The 17,249-nt window shown below is 31.6% G+C and overlaps 1 protein-coding gene and 1 long non-coding RNA gene across 15 annotated transcripts in view; one reads left to right on the forward strand and one right to left on the reverse strand.

Annotated features, from left to right (window-relative positions):
- Window positions 1-17,249, reverse strand: part of LOC143904540 (TOX high mobility group box family member 4-B) — a 162,189-nt gene that overhangs the window by 107,845 nt on the left and 37,095 nt on the right. For 2 of the 6 annotated variants that reach the window (XM_077419315.1, XM_077419313.1), the window contains exon 2: window positions 17,059-17,115. The exons of the other annotated variants lie outside the window; for them this stretch is intronic. The gene's annotated coding sequence lies outside the window, so the exon portion shown is untranslated. The remainder of the gene's footprint in view (window positions 1-17,058; window positions 17,116-17,249) is intronic. 6 annotated transcript variants of the gene reach the window in all.
- Window positions 1,732-11,268, forward strand: LOC143904545 (uncharacterized). Of its 9 annotated transcripts, XR_013258956.1 has the most exons (4): window positions 1,732-7,773; window positions 9,688-9,718; window positions 9,828-9,906; window positions 10,538-11,268. It is a non-coding gene; the product is annotated as an uncharacterized LOC143904545 (long non-coding RNA). The 9 variants fall into 9 exon arrangements; XR_013258948.1 differs by having other exon boundaries at window positions 9,688-9,906; XR_013258953.1 differs by lacking the exon at window positions 10,538-11,268 and having other exon boundaries at window positions 9,828-10,494.

Consider the following 17,249-nt stretch of genomic DNA (forward strand, 5'->3'; position numbering starts at 1 on the left):
GATTTGCTGACACGCATTAAATACCCGTTCCTGCAATGTTTGTACGTCATCGATGGGTGTTCAATACACCAAGATCTTTAAGTGTCCCTAAAGCAAAGAATCTAAGAGCTTAAGGTCAGGGGATTGCGGGCAGGCCAAACTATTGGATTACGCCGACCAATCCATTGTCCATTAAATGTCTGGATTAAGTATTGTTGGACAATGCGTGCAGAATTGAGTGGAAAAAAAACATTGCAGGAATATGTATTTAATGCGGGTCAGCAAATCCGAGAGCAATCAGGGGTATTCGCAAGAGTGCGTGATTCTCTGAGACGTAGGGCTGAAGGATGTGTGATAATAAATGGAAACTACATAAAACTCATATACGATAAAAATTGGCCTATATCTTAACAGGTATTTGATTTAGAACCCATGTTTACTGGACATTTTCTTTTTGGTTTGATGAATATTACCTGTTCTCAAAATATGTAACACTTTTTTTTAACACTCTGTTTAACTGGATAATATACAGGGTTTTTTCTAAATAAATACAAAAAATTAATAAGAATATTCCATGGCTTATTTTAGGAAGAAAAGGTCATATAAACATGTGCCCTAAACTGCTTCGTTTTCAAAATACAGGTGTCAAAAACGCACGTCTCTGGTACGGATCTAAAAATGTTTCATCGATACTAGAAAATGGTTCTTTACCACATGTACGCATATCAAATTTGAATAAAATATCTTTAAACGTTTTCCAGATTTTCGAAATTTTTATATTTTTTTCACAATTTTAACACCCTGTATTTTGAAAACAACAGTTTAGGGCATATGTATATAGAACTTTTCCGTTCTAAAATATAAGCCGCAAAATATCTCCTTCATTTTTTTTGTATTTACTTATAAAACATCCTGTATAAATATGTCTTCGAAATTAATTAAAAAATTTGATTTTTTAAAAATTATCTAGGGAAACATTTTGCGTAAGAAAAGATAATTACGATTCCTAAACAAAGAGTCCCACACAGCAAAATATATCACCAAGATATCTCTATATCTGAATGACGGAATATCTGATTGCGCAAGATATCAGAGATATCTGAGAATATCGCAGAGACATCTCCAAGAAAAAGAGACATCTCCATGATAATTTTATTTCAGATATGATATCTGATTCTGCATATATGTATATCGGATATCTATGCCTCATTTAAAAGCAGATATGTTATATATAACCCAAATAGCAAGAAGAAAATAAAAATTCTTTTTAAATTCTCAATTTATGAAATTGATTCTTTTTTCGTATTTATTCTCTGTTCTAAAATGATTCTTAAGAGTTCAAAAGAAATTCATTTTTATGTCACCAATTCTGAGTCCTTCTTCAAATATAAAAGAAGTTTTTTTCATAAGAATTCGCAATTATGCTTTGATATATACTATTCCAATATTTTGCATTTTGCCATCTCTGCACTGTATGATATCTTGGAGGTATTACGAAAAATATTAGAGCCAAGTACCTCACAGGCTCGCCTTTCATCCTAGTGCTTAAGAATTTTTGCTTACGAAAAGGTACTGGCGCATGTAGCCGCGTCGCGGCAGCGCATGTTACTAGCGCTCGCCCGGGCAAAAATTTGCTAAAGGTGGAAGCTCATAAAATTGCAGGAGCCATGAGCACGAATGCAGAAGCCATATGCGCATGCGCTATGGTGTCTGCATACTGCCTATGGCTTCTGAATTTTCCAAAAATACATAAGCATAGTGTATGTAGATTGAAAATTCAGAAGCCATAGGCAGTATGCAGACACCATAGCGCATGCGCATATGGCTTCTGCATTCGTGCTCATGGCTCCTGCAATTTTATGTGCTTCCACCTTAAGTCTCTTCGCGACATGTTGCTTTCGCGCCGCGGTCGTTACCTCCGGCACCGCCCGAGTGAAAATTTTCAAGTTCCCTCGTATCGCGGCGTGTGGCTTTTACCGGGACAAATCGGTACGGCATCCAGCAAGTCCTCTTAGATTGTTTTATTGGCTACGAATAAACTTGTGTCCTGCAGATATTCTGTGAGTATCTGAAAATAATAAGATATCTCAGATTTGACTTAAAATTGTAGGCATAAAAATATCTGACTATATCTCAGATATATTTTGCTGTGTGGGGATTAATGGAAAATGAAAAAGAGAGAAACACTTGTAAAAAATACACGTAAATAAGGTACTGATTTTTTAGTTGCCAACCAATTCATTACCTATCTCAATATCAGTTCAATTTATTTGTAAAATAAAAGTGATTGGCTATGAAACAAATTGAATCTTAACTTTCAAATAGAAATAATTTCTTAAAAGAACCTCGCCCATTTTATTAAGAGATTCTTGACCATCAACGTATACACTTGACCTCTATACGCATTTGTAGAGGTTGACAGAAATAATAATAATATATTCTTAAGTCTGAAAAACGTGGAGAAAGATACTTTCTAGGGTGTAAATTTCGCATACTATATATAATATCAGCTAACAATAAAAACTTTACATTATTTAACTTAAATATTATATCATTAATTTTATATGAAATAATATATTTTATATATTATATTGTTCAGACTTCTTTGCGCCCAGGGCACTTTCCCGTGGTGATAACGGTAACGAACAAAACTTATTGGTTTGTTCGGCTAACAATAAGTCAGATCTGCGGCTGGTTTGCACTTTTTGGCCGAAAGAAAAAAAACACTCAAACGCAAGAATCAAGCCACTATCAAAGCATATTAAAGATATTTTTATATTATTTTCTGACAGTTCTGACAGTGATAATGAATAAGTATATATTAAGACTGGTAATTGAACCCGCGGTCATCACCTTCTTCCGCCTACCGTCCCAGAACTTATACTTGTTTTTCTAATAATGTATACAACAATATCTATAAAATAGCATAATTTAATGTCAATAGGCGCCAATGGCCTACCTATTTTAAGCGAGGTTCTTTGTGTTGAAAATAAAAAGATTTCGAAAATAGATTGTACGAATTATGTTTTCATGTCAAACTTTATACAATAAAGGTGTAATTATCTCCGAATACTTAGAACTAATAATGCTTAGTAATTATAATAATAATATTATTAATAATAATATTTTTATTAAATAACAATAAACAAATAAAAAAGTGAGCAAGTAGAAACTTGCACATTGCTTCCTTATAGTTTTTAAGTGTGCAAGTAGAAACCTGCACATTGCTTCCTCTATGAGGAAACCTGTTTGTGTATGCATAATTATTAGTAGATATTAATTTGGCTTCCTCATAGAGGAAGCAATGCAGGTTTCTACTTGCACACTTAAAAACTATAAGGAAGCAATGTGCAAGTTTCTACTTGCTCACTTAAAAACTATGAGGAAGCAATGTACAAGTTTCTACTTGCACATTTAAAAACTATGAAGAAGCAATGTGCAAGTTTCTACTTGCACACTATAAAACTATGAGGAAGCAATGTGCAAGTTTCTACTTGCACACTATAAAACTATGAGGAAGCAATGTGCAAGTTTCTACTTGCACACTTTTTTTATGGATAAAGTATCATTAAAGATAGATTGGTGTTGAATTTGGCAATGATTGATGAAAGGGTTACCAATTTTTGCTTAAAAAGTGTACAAATCATACACGTAATCTTATATATAAGGTATTATTAAAGGGAGGTTGTTTTGAATTTGGCGAAGATTAGTGAAAGGGTTACCGATTTCTGCCTAAAAAATGTATAGGGTAGACCGAGGCAAATCGGATTACTAATTAGCACAATAAAATTGATCGTTTAAAATAAAATACTAACAAAAATTGTCTTAAAACTTATATTAATCCAATTCGCCTCAATCTACCCTAAGTTATTTGATGGATAGTCGATCCTCAAAACCGATCCTCAAAAAATTTAAATTCGACGTTTTCGAACATAAGCAACACATTGGCATCGAAGACTCAAAAAACAATTTTTACTTCGGTCTTTTCTATCCCTATTTCATATATAATTTTTTTAAATTCGGTTGATTAGACTTAGCTTTATATGCGATCAAAGATCGCGTATAAAGCTGGGTCTAATCAACCAATGGCATCAAAAATTCAAAAAACAATTTTTACTTCGGTTTTTTCTACCCCCTATTTCATATATAATTCTTTTAAATTCGGTTGATTAGACTTAGCGCTTTATATGCGATCAAAATTATGGACCTTTGATCGCGTATAAAGCTGGGTCTAATCAACCAAATCTTAAAAAATTATATATGAAATATATAGAGGTAGAAAAGACTGAAAAATATAATAAAATTAGAAATAGATCGATATCTCCAAATTTGCGGAAGTTAGAGCAACCACGGACATTTCTAAAAAAATTCAAATTTTTTTTAAAAAAGAACCCCTTTACCGATCATCGCCAAATTCAATACCAACCTTCCTTGAATGATATTCTATCGATAAAAAAAAACAGCCCGATATCTCAATATTTACGGAAGTTAGAGCAATCACGGACATCAAATCTGCACATACACACATACATACGGACATGCAATTTTAATGCAATATTTCGACATTTTAGAACACTCTGAACATATTGGCATCAAAAACTCAAAAAACAATCTTTTCTTTGATTTCTTCTACCCCTATTTCATATATAATTCATTTAAATTTGGTTGACTAGACCCAACTTTATACGCAATCAAAGGTTCATATACGAAATTCACGAAAACAAAGCTTCCTCTATGAGGAAGCAAAATAATAAGATATACATATATATATATGTATATATATATATATATATATATACATATATATTATATATCGCGGTTAGTAATGAAACACAGTGTATAAAAAATGCACATTAAAGACAAGACAACAATAATAAAACTGTTACAAGAATTAATCTCGTAAAAAAATTAAAATCCTAAAAAATTGTAAAACATGTGCGTATAATTTGTACTCTAATCTATATAATTAATAATCTGAAGGGAATAAATCAAAACAATATAATAAAATAATAATATGAGATAAAATAACATAGAAAAATGGAAGTAAAGTATAGATAGGAATATGTAATAAAGTAAAGTAAGAAACAATCAAAGATGCCATAGTCTTTAAAGAGATAAAAGACGAGCAGGTAACTATTTAAAATATTTGTAATGAAATAGGAAAAAGATGCCTGGTTTTGAATAATAATAATTAAGAAAAAAAAATCTGGTATTAAAAACGAGTAATGAGTATTATGGAACTTAAAATTAAAATAGAATAAAGTACAAAAATAGATAGAGAAAAAGAGAGATAGGAGATGGAAGGAAGTTTTGTATGAAGAACATACAATAGACGACATAACATAAATAAAAAATACATCGGTGATGAATCTCTAATCTCGATTGTTGATTAAATAATATGTAATATGATTTATAAATTTTTTAAAATAGAACAAACAAATGAGTTAATATTAAATGGATTTATTTATATTTGATTATCGATTAATATATAGTAGACCTGCATCAAAGCTTTTACAAAGAGCAGGTTTACAAAGCGCAGTTTGTTCGAATAGCTTTTCAATTCTGGTAAGCACCTCCTTATGTAACCGCGATAACAATGACCGTTTACGATGACTTGGCAAGGTTTCTAATTATACTCTCCTATTCGCGTTCCTAAATATATATTTCATTCTGTTTCACATGCAACTTATAACTTAATTGTTCATAAAGACCAATTAATAATTAATCATTAATTTTTCATAACAAGACAAAATTTACTTTAAAATACAATGCACATATGAATATAACATATTTATTTGATTAGTCCATTTTATCATTTTTATGTTTATTTTATTCAAAATAAATCTATATAACTTCAACACCACTTTAGCACGATCTACGACGATGATTTTCTGACGCACTTTTTTGAGAGTACCTCCAGGATATGTATTATGGTTATGTTAGATGTGTTTAATATCATTACAACAGTTTGCTTTCAAACAATTTCAGTTTGAAGAATATAGATAATAGTCATATGGAGTCAGGTAAATACGCGGGATGATCGAGTATAATTTGTTTCCAAACTGAGAAACTGCGAGAATCCGATGAACAGGCACATTGTTGCGCAAGAAAAAACAACTATATCGATAATGTTGTAGTCGACTTTAATTCTCACAACGTATTTCACGAATATTTCAAAAGCTTTAAATAGAAGTCTTTGTTAGTAGTTTTTTTTTTACGTAAAACGAATATTCGGAGAATAATCGATTTACAAAAAAAATCAGCATTATTTTAATTCATAAAACCGCTGAAAACGCAATTTTTTTACGTTCAGTGATCTTTCATATAATATCGTAATATGCTTGTTTTAAAATATATTGAAAGTATCATACCAGAGTTAACCAGAGTTACAAACAGAATTTTGCATCTTACATTCGCTCTTTGCTGTATCGTGTTTTCGCGATAAGAATTTAGAATAAATACAACTATTATCTTTGTGTCATATAGATATATATATATTGTATGTAAGTTTAGTAGTTAATAGATGATATATTATACATTTTTTCAAGTATATTTTTTTAAAAGTACCATTTAACTACTAGGTAATAGATGAGCTTAAAATTAAAAACACTTACAATTAGCTTTATTATTACTTATATACTACACAATGAATTGCCTCTCATACAGCTATTAATTGATTAATTTGCAGAAATTTAATATAAGAGCATGTCGTCATGCATGTTTCGTCATATTCTAACGGATAAGAAATAACGAAGTTCTGTCTGACAGGCATTTACTTATTTATGCTTCTAATTAATTCGTAGGATCTCTATCTAGCGATAAGCATCGAATTGCGTAATCATTAGTAATTGCATTATGCCTATGAAAGTGCACGAGCATATTACATATCGTACTGTGCGTACAAATATCGCGTCGCCAGATTTTTCACGATCGCCAGTATCGTTGTGATCGTTCTACTATTTGCGGGATTATTGGAGCGTGATTCGCAGCTAGGAGTGAGAAAGCGTAAGTAGACCATGTCAATATATACACATACGCGAGCGCGCACGTAAATTCGCATTAAGCCACGAGCTGGCCTCGTCAATTTCATAGATTAGTAAGAGAATAGATACAAATTCTGCAACTCCAAGAGATTCAATTTTGTGCATACGACGATCTGAGAAGATATTTCGTGTAAACTGTTAACTCTGATCGTTTCAGATTTCGTTTAACAAGAGCCCGATTTTTTAACTTTAGCTTTATGCCAACACATGTTATGGTCAGTCAACTGCTCAAGATGTGGTAAAGAGAAGTGATATGGCGCGACGATACGGTCATCTCTTCAAAGATCGGATCCAATCTTCTCGGATATTGACTGCGCTATATCATACTCCGTGCTCTTCCTCGCTCCTTCCTGACCACCAATAGAAGCAGCACGGTAACATCGATGGAAACTCCGGTATTCAATCCCTACTGCCGTACCACTACCCCTTCCGTCATACCCGCTGCTTCTCATTTCTCCGCCTTTTCTTCTCTGTCTGCCTCATTCCTTCTCCCATAACTTCAACAATTCCAATAGTCGTTAATCTGTCGGAAACTTTCGGAAAACTTGCCGTTATTGCAGGTAGATGGGCGGGACCGTACGAGTTGGATGAGAGAAGAGAAGAGAGTGAGAGACGAGGAAAACGTCGGAGATGGAGGAGAAGAGGAAGAGACGCAGTGGGGAATTCGAGTCTGACTGTATAAGGAGGAGGGTGGTTCGTGAGAGTGGCTCAGGGTGCTACCCCCAGATGGGTGTTACAGGGGTGCAGGGTGGTAAGTTAAATAAACTTGTTTAGTTTCGCGGAAAGTTCTGCACGGCCATTGTATTCGACTGCCGTGCTACCGAGTTTGCTGCGAAAGTTTCGAATAGGAACGAACTCACTTCCCCATTACGCTTTATTCGCTTGTTTTGCTGGCCCGCCCCGCCCCGCCCCGCCGTGCCGCGTCGCGCCGCTCTACGCCACGCCACGCCACGCCACGTCGCGCCGTGCCATACCGCGCCACGCGGCCACGCCACACCACACGACCACACTACGCTATACCACGCCACGCAGCGTCTCTGTGCCAAGTCAAATCGTGCGGAAACCGAGTCACGCCGCCAAATAATTCTTATAATGATACCGCAGATGTTTACAAATCAATCTTAATTATATGAATCAGATCGGTAAAAATTTAAAAAATTTGAGACTTTTATAGTGTTATGAAATAATCCTTAGTAATCTGAATGCATATCACATGGTGACTTACAATGCATATTACATTGTTAGATTTTCGTATATGTTTGATCTTATTACTACTATTACTATTTGACCTACTCGTTTCATGCTTTCATGTTTGCTCGATAAGCTGTCTGATAAATATCAATATCTATAGATAAAATAATGATTTTGATTGTATAACATTGATAAAAAGTTTAAATAAAAGCTCGTACAAAAGTAAATCAATATTAACAAATTAATTAAAAGACGGCGATACGAGTCAAGCGCGGTACGTGGTGCGCAACTAGAGAATTAATAGTTACAGAAGTAACGAATTACAATGTATATACGTATATATACATACATTCCAACTTAATAAACTGCGCGCCGATTGTTTGTCGGACTTGAAACACAGTTATCGTTGGAACATTAATACCCTTCCCTCCCCGGAATTAAATCTATACGATTTAATTATTTAAAAAAACTGTAAAGAAATTATTGCGAAAAATATTACCTCAGCCAGAATATTTTTCGCAATAATTTCTTTGCAGTTTTTTAAATAATTAAATCGTATAGATTTAATTCCAGGGAGGGAAGGGTATTAATGTTCCAACGATAACTGTGTTTCAAGTCCGACAAACAATCGGCGCGCAGTTTATTAAGTTGGAATGTATGTATATACGTATATACATTGTAATTCGTTACTTCTGTAACTATTAATTCTCTAGTTGCGCACCATGTACCGCGCTTGACTCGTATCGCGGTCTTTTAATTAATTTGTTGACATTTTCACGAGTCTAATGATATATTTAAATCAATATTACTTAAATGTTTAAATTTAATCACATATCTCTACGGTACACCACAGTTTTAATTTGCAATATATAATGTAGATTTGTGATTATATTGTCAGTACGTCGAGATTCTTACACTCACTGTTCGAAATCTCATTACGCGACAAACATTTCGTCGGTTTTAGATCTCATATACATGCAGTCTCATATCGCGAAAATTATGTGATTATTGTATACGTCGATATTTATAATCGATATATTAATTATACATAATATATATTAATTATACATAACAATTTTCTATTTATTTATTGGTGGCTATTTGACAATTATATTTCTGTACCTTAGGGGTAAGGAATCGTATCTTCAGTTTCTGTCAAAATTAGAGTTAATTTACTTTTTCCAATATACCAGGAGTTGAAATTGTATAATATGATAAACGGTCTTATATCCATTATTACTATATTATTACTATAGTTCTTAAGATACAATGTTTAGAAAAAGTTGAATTAGAAATTTTCATAAAAATAACAAACTTTAAATTATGTTTCTCTAAATTTTTAATAATGGAGATACGATTCTTTACCTCTAAGGTACAGATTTAGAGAGCTGCATTAGCAATTGTATTAATCATTAGATCAGTAGATCATTAGATCATTAGATCATTAGAATACTATGAATATTTCACTTTGCAGACCGTCCGAGTTAAAACTAAGATTTTGAAGGGTAAAAATTACATATTATTGGAACTAATTAGGGAGTACCTGAACAAAAAAAGAGAAGAAATATGAAAGAAGAGAAAGAAGACGATATAATACGATTATTCGTGCTGCAGGTGGTAGTGCTGCGATGGCGAAGTGACCTTGGCAGTCAGGAATCCGGTCTGACAACATGGATCGACACAACCCACTGGCGTAAGAATCCCTTCGTCCATCCATCTATGCATCCACTTATTCGTCCGCGACGTCGTCGTCGTAGATTGGTCTTACGATCGATATATATGCGCTGGATAAATATTCTACGATTAAATTATATTTTTTCCAAACTGAATGAACAGAGCTCCATTTAAGTTCTTTGAAATCATAGATGAAAAGACTTCAGTATTGCTTTTTGACGTGATATAATGTATATACCGCATGACTTGTCGCGATGTGAATATTTACTCGTGAAAGACTCGTGAAAGACTCGTGAAAGACATTAATTTAAAACATTGACTTTGTTCATTCTTTCATTCTTTATCAAACATTGATAATATCAAATAATTACACACATTTTATTAACATTTACATTGTTAAAAACTATCATTGCATAATAAAGAAAAGAATTGTGGCAATTTTTTTTCTTTTTTAAATCAAAATCCTATTACAATATAGCAGCTATACAACAAAATCACGCGTGTCTTGCATTTGCACATACTCGCATCAATAAATTCTTATTTTTTTCTCACTCTCTTTCGTTGTTTTATCTATCACTTAGTCGTTAAGTGCAACGGTTCGTCGAAATTTTGATAAGTTTATGTGGCTATGGTCATATTTACACAAGCAGATCCGAACGAAAAGGAACGAACGAAGCACGCGCCCGTGCTGTACGAGTTGAACGGCCTTAAAGACTCAGGTGCGTGCACCAGGTGTTCGTCGTTTCGCGAGTAAACGTGCGAACGAGCGACAAGAATGAAACTATTAAAGGAAGAAAAGAGAGAGAAAAGGAAGACTAAGACATATCATAACTGAATGAGAAAGATGATCGAACGAGGACATAAGAGGATGAGTGGATCAACAAGAACATATCTATTATTTCGGAATACCGCTGTTAAACCGCCAAATAAACCATCATGTAATTGAAGAAATTTTGCAATTGAATCAATTGTACAAATCAATTGCGGTATAGGAAAAGAAATTCAAATATTGGAAAAAAGATGACATAAAAGTCTTATTTCTTTTGAGAGATGAGACTACAGATTTATATTACGCTGAGCGTAATATAAATCCAATCGCGTTAAATTATGATGCAAGTTCGCATATAAAATATATGTCGATATATATATTGTGTGTGTGTAAGCATAATCTTATCAAAATAAAATGTAGTTATGTCGATGGAAAAGATTCGAAAAATTTAGTCGTCCTAACAAACTGCAAAAATAACGTAAATTCTAAGCATTGTCATTGATAAAAATTCATATAAATTTTATTTTGAAGATGACCAACGCGTTACACTTCCTCAGCATCAAATATAGTGATCAGAGAAAATTGCTCGTAAGACCAAAAGATTGGTTTCTGACGTCTGAAAAGTTAATGAGAAAGATTGAGCTATATTATAAATATATATAAGGAGCTAATTATTAATATAGACTATTAACTGTAAGTATGCTAAAATTATAAATTTATGTCCTAAAATGTAATTTTCTTGAAACAAATTTTTTTTAGATATCTATTATAATTTAAACGCGATTTACCTTATCTGAAATTTTAAAGTAATATATTTTTTAAATAACATTTTTATAATATTCCAATATGTAATTCCAATATGATAATTTTTTACAATAGTTTATGGAGGTTATGGGAGTCTCTTTAAATTTTCATTTTTTTCTTAAATAATAAAAATAAGAAAATTAAAAGAAAGTATTATAATTTCCAAATTCATTGTTTTGCAAATACTTGTTTTGCAAAAAATAAATTTTTCAAAATCTTGTCCAAATAAAAAATAATAAATGTAAAGATAAGAAAATGGCAGTTTTGTTTATTTTCTTCGTTTCCGATAATTTACTGACAATGAGATTTAGGCCCAGTTTCACAAGTGTCGGTTAACTTTTAACCTTAGATTAACTCACTCTTTGTCTCTTTCTAACGTCCCCCTTATGCCCATTTCTACCAATGTAGATTAACTTCTAATCTCGGTTTAACTTACTTTCTATCTTTTTCTAACTTTCAGAACTAACTAGGAAAAGATGAGTAAGTTAAACCAAGATCAAAATTAATCTGCGTTGATAGAAATGGACATTATAAAGAGTGAGTTAATTTAAGATTAAAAGTTAACCGACACTTGTGAAACTGGGCCTTAGCTACTATGTAGATGCATACAAGCTACAGCCATTATTTAGGATTGCCATTATTGTTTTATTGTTTCAATATTTTTTTTTCATTTTTCAACAAAAAATAAATTTTATTATGTTCTTTTAAATATAAAAATTGTATATATGATATTGTAAAATTTTATTTTTTGATTTCTATTATATTTAAATCCTTAATGCCGATTTTTGCTGTTTGTTATTTTAAGATAATTGATTATCATTGTATTCTCGATTCTTCACTGAGTTCTAAGGAATATTTTATTAAGGAATAAAAACTGGATCAGGAAAGAAAAGATCTTCTCGACAATCGGATAAGCAAAAACATGGAAAAGGATAGCACATGAGAAAACTACAAAAGCCAGGTAAAGAATCATTAGGTTACATTACATCGTGTCGACGGTATTACAAATAAAATAAGCTTGAGGCTAATGGAATTTTATCTATGATTGAACTTTACTACACAAATTTGCTCCGAAAGTCTACTATTTTATTATATTTATTCATAAAAGAATACAGCAATGCAAATATAAAGCAAATACGAAATATAATTTTAAACTATGTGTTAAATTTAAATATTTTTTTGTCTCAATTAGAGATAAAGTTTGATTAATAACATATTTCGTGTATTGTGAAACTTATATTTCAAAATAGAAGAATGGATGAGAAGCGGAATCACACATAAAGAAAGCGATAATTGCAATGAAATTAACATGGAGAACATAGGAGAGAGATTATTTAAAGATAACCTTAGGAAAAGAATGAGCATGTTTGATGTGTTATGAAGTATATGCCGGATGGGGCAGAAATATAGGGATGGTACAACAAAGAAAAGCTAGACAGAATATAATGAGGAAATATATGAAATAGATACTATAGAGTTAGATAAGGGACATCGAATTATATCTCGTAGTGGAAAAAAGTAAATTAATAAAATTAAGGATACAAGCCATAAGAAGAGCAATAATATTTGAGGAAAAAGAAAGTAAATCGGATAAAATGATGATAAAAGAATGCATAAAGGGGCCTTTTCATGCTGACGCTCGACGCTTGATTTGGGCGTCAAAACTGGTCACGTGACCAACTTCATCGGTAAAAAGGCGAAATAGCATCAAATATGCGATCGTCGAAACAAGCAATTGATTGAAACGAGCGTCAAGCGTCAAAGCTGAACACAGTTGAGCTTTTGCCATTTGACGCTGAAATTAAAAAGACTATCACGTGACATATCACGTGATCAAGTTTGACGCCCAAATCGAGCGTCAAGCGTCAGCATGAAAAGGCACCTTAAAAGATCTAAGAAGGGAGAAAACAAGGAAAGAAGAAGGAACAAGGGAAAGAAGAAAGAAAGTCGGAAAGAATAAATTTAACAAAAGAAGAGTTAGAAGAAAGTAGAGAAGGAGTAGAAGAGATAATACAAAAGACAGTAAGAGAAATATAGGAAAAAGAGAAAGAAGAAAGAAAATAGAGAGGAGTCATGATATAACAATTACTACAAGAAGTTAATAATAAAAGAGGTTTCATAATATCTGGAAGACAATAAGAAGAAGACTAAAGATATGAGATAATAGCAAGATTTAGGTGCAGAAATGCGGAAGCAAGAGGTAGTCAATTCTGGAGAGAAGAATTGAAGAGATGTAGAATATGTGGGGAGAGTAAAGAGACAAAGCGACATGTTTTGGAAGAATGCGAGATAACAAAACAAGACGACATATTAAAGGAAATTTTTAGAGACAAAAAGCAGAAATTAGAAATTATGAAGAAATTAGTAACGAAAATAACAAGAAAAAAGGAGAAAGGGAAAAAGAAAACAAAAAATAAAGGATAAAGAATGAAAGAAGAGAAGGGCAAGTAACGAGAAAAGGGAAGGAGAAAAAGCAGAACAGAAGACATTTACAAGATATAAGATAACTTGAAAAGTCTCTCTATATAGGAAATTATAAAGTAGATATAAAAATACAGTTTAGATAAAAATTATGAAGCTTAAGTTCCAAGTTTCGAATTTATTTTTAAGTTTTGAATTTTTAAGTTTTATGTATTAAGTTTTGTCTTTTGTTTTTGAGCTTTTAGTTGAAAAGTCTGTATATATTTAAATATAAGATATAGCAAATACTTAAATAATAATGTATATATATATACAATATATATATTTATTTATAGTGTAATGTAAATGTGTGTGCAAAAAAGAGTAATGTAAAACACTATATTGTACGAAAGTCTATCTAAAACCGTAAGGATCAAATAAATAAATAAATAAATAAATCATATATATATATGTATATGTATATATGTATATCAAAATGCTGATTAACAATCTCAAGCAAGAGCTAATTAATCAATAAACAAAAGTATATTTTTTTGAAAAAGCCTGGATCTCGTGATAGAGATTCGAACAAGTTTTTCAGCTCTTGAATGTTTGCTCATTGTACTTTTAAGAGACATTTACGTGTCGAGAAACTGTGATGTAAAACACGGTATACATGTTCTGTAGAAAAGAACGACAAAGTAAATATGGTACGCGTAAAAAGCATGCAAAATAAAACTTATTCGGCTTCAAATAAAAAGAAAAGTGACGATAGAAATGCTAATCACCAATCATTATTGTATATTCAATCTCTTTTATTACATAAACTATATATATATATTTAATTATTGATGTAAAGTGCTTTAAGTGCTTTGAGGGATCTTACAATTAAAATTCACTTACTTACTAATTCGTCAATTAGCTAAAACGACATTTCATAATCACATAACAAGTTTTGGGCATAATTAATAATTTAGTATCTATTATTTAATTATTGCTATAATGAATGAATAAAAAACTTATATTCTGCTTTGGCACTGTTGCAATTTAGTTTCCCTTTCTACAGTGAGTCTACAATTAATTTTTGTCTGCCGAATTTCTCCGCGCACCGTATATAATGAAAAGATTAAATAAAAATTTGCCTATTCAGACTTGCGTTATAATATCTTTGTGCGTAAATTAAGAATAAAAACGGTTTTTTATATAATCCTAATTGCAATTATCAAGGTTTTTTTTTAGAAATTTAATCGGTCAATGCGTGTTATTGGGATACGATAATTTAAGCTACTTCCAACTAAATCAATTGCGAATAGGTATACAATCTAAATATCTGCTTACTCAAGAGATACTGTCGTGTTTCGAGTTAAATATATAAGCAATAATGTAATGGCAAAGCGGACCATGTACCTATATCTATATAGATACATGACCTCTGTAGTCGAGAGATTATTGGATATCAGTAAAGGCTAGATCAAATTCTTAACAAGCTTTGGTATTTGGTCGATAGCTTGCGTTTAAATTATATATAACAAAAGAAATATTTGTTTTTTCTTCACGTATTCTGTGAATGGAAATATTATAGTGCAAAGTCAAAATTGGCAAATTTAGGGGAGACCGGGGCTCGTTGGCACAAGAGGCAAATTGGCAATGCGTCCCGTTTATATATTTATAGCGAAAAACACAATGGAAAAGTTATCACAAAATATTTCTTATATGACATAGGTACTTTTCACAAAGTTTTATTTTAATCAGACAAGTATTACGATAGAAAAAGAGAAAAGTCTGATTCAAGAGGTGACAAGTAAATTTTCGAGCGTTTCAAAATATCGTATTAATATTCTTCAGCTTGAGAAGTAAATCAAAGTGACGTATCATTAGTTAAAAGAAAAGTTTCTGTTACTATACGACATGTTATTTTGACTAACAATAGTAATTTATTGTAATAAAATGACTGAAATAAAACGTATGTAGGGATGGGGTATGTTGGCTCATATCAAGACACGCTTAGCTTGACTTGTTGTTGCCGTGCGCGTGAGACCTGTTTGAGCATGTGATTTACTATCTATACAATGCTGATAGAAGCTAAATATATATTTATATTAATATTTTTATGATGAAGAAAGCTACATCTAAAATAGTTCACAATTATTTTTCTGCAACAACGTTTTGATATTCGATCATTACAAAATAACTTTAAAAGATACAATCTTTATCAAGAAGTACGTATGTGTTGCCCGTTTTGTGTTTCTATTACGTATTCATTAATTTAACGTGGACTTTTGTCGCATAGCCAACTTACCCTACTATCGGGGAAAGTTGGCCACAATGCAGCATGTTCATATTTCATTTATTACAAAGAAACTATACGGTATACAGGAGCGTTCCTAGCATGAAAATGTAAAGAAAGGTTCTCTTTATCATATTACTGTTTAATCATGATAATTAGTTGTATAAAAACTCAAATGCCGAAATTGTAAAAACGGTGCCAACGAGCCCCGGTCTCTCCTACGTTTGAGAAATACCTATCATTGTCATGAAAAGAAATATACGATTCCAATTTCTGATATAAGACGGTGCTAAAGCAGCTGATCGATCGATTTTGATCATCGTGATATAATTGTGACGACAGATCATAGTATATTTATTTATAAACATGTATATTTATTACTGTGTTCGATTATTTATATACAAAAGAGAGAATTATAATTATAAAAAAAATTTGTTTTGCAATATAATATTATGTTGTAAATATGCATGCTTATTTATAAATTCATGATTCATTATTTGTATAATATTGAATCATGAATTGTGCACCACACTATAAGGTAATTGTTCAGATATTTTTGTCGACAGTCAAAAAATTAATATAGACAATAATGCCGAGTCTTTTCAATTATCTCATGTGGAGCTCTATTGATAGAGTCACATAAATTTACTAGATATCGATAATCTTTAATAATATGTATATGCTATATGAAAAAGAAAATTAATCCTATTTACTACTTTTGTATTATCCCAACTGATAGTCCGACAACCAGAAATAACTACAAATGAGTCTTTTCCATCTCTCCAATTAAATATACAATAAATAGTTCCTCATTTGAAATTTTTCTCAATCCATTGTCTTTCTCCAATAATAATTATAGTTCTTTTCTCACATTTATAAAAAATAATTGGTTCAAAAATTTAACTACCTACCCGATCCTCAAAGATATACAATGTTTCCTCCAGTTAGGTGAGAATTTTTCCTTGCCCCTAATAAATAAAAGAAAAACAGTTATAGGATTTATAAAAAACATAAAACAGAATGCAATATAAAAAAATTCTACATAGGCACCCAATTGAATATTATAGTGTTAAATTCATAGTGTCATATTATATTCAATTTG

The sequence above is a fragment of the Temnothorax americanus genome, unplaced genomic scaffold (genome assembly GCF_048541705.1).
Source record: "Temnothorax americanus isolate GAGA-0224 unplaced genomic scaffold, ASM4854170v1 Scaffold53, whole genome shotgun sequence".
In the NCBI taxonomy this organism is placed as follows: Eukaryota; Metazoa; Arthropoda; class Insecta; order Hymenoptera; family Formicidae; genus Temnothorax; species Temnothorax americanus.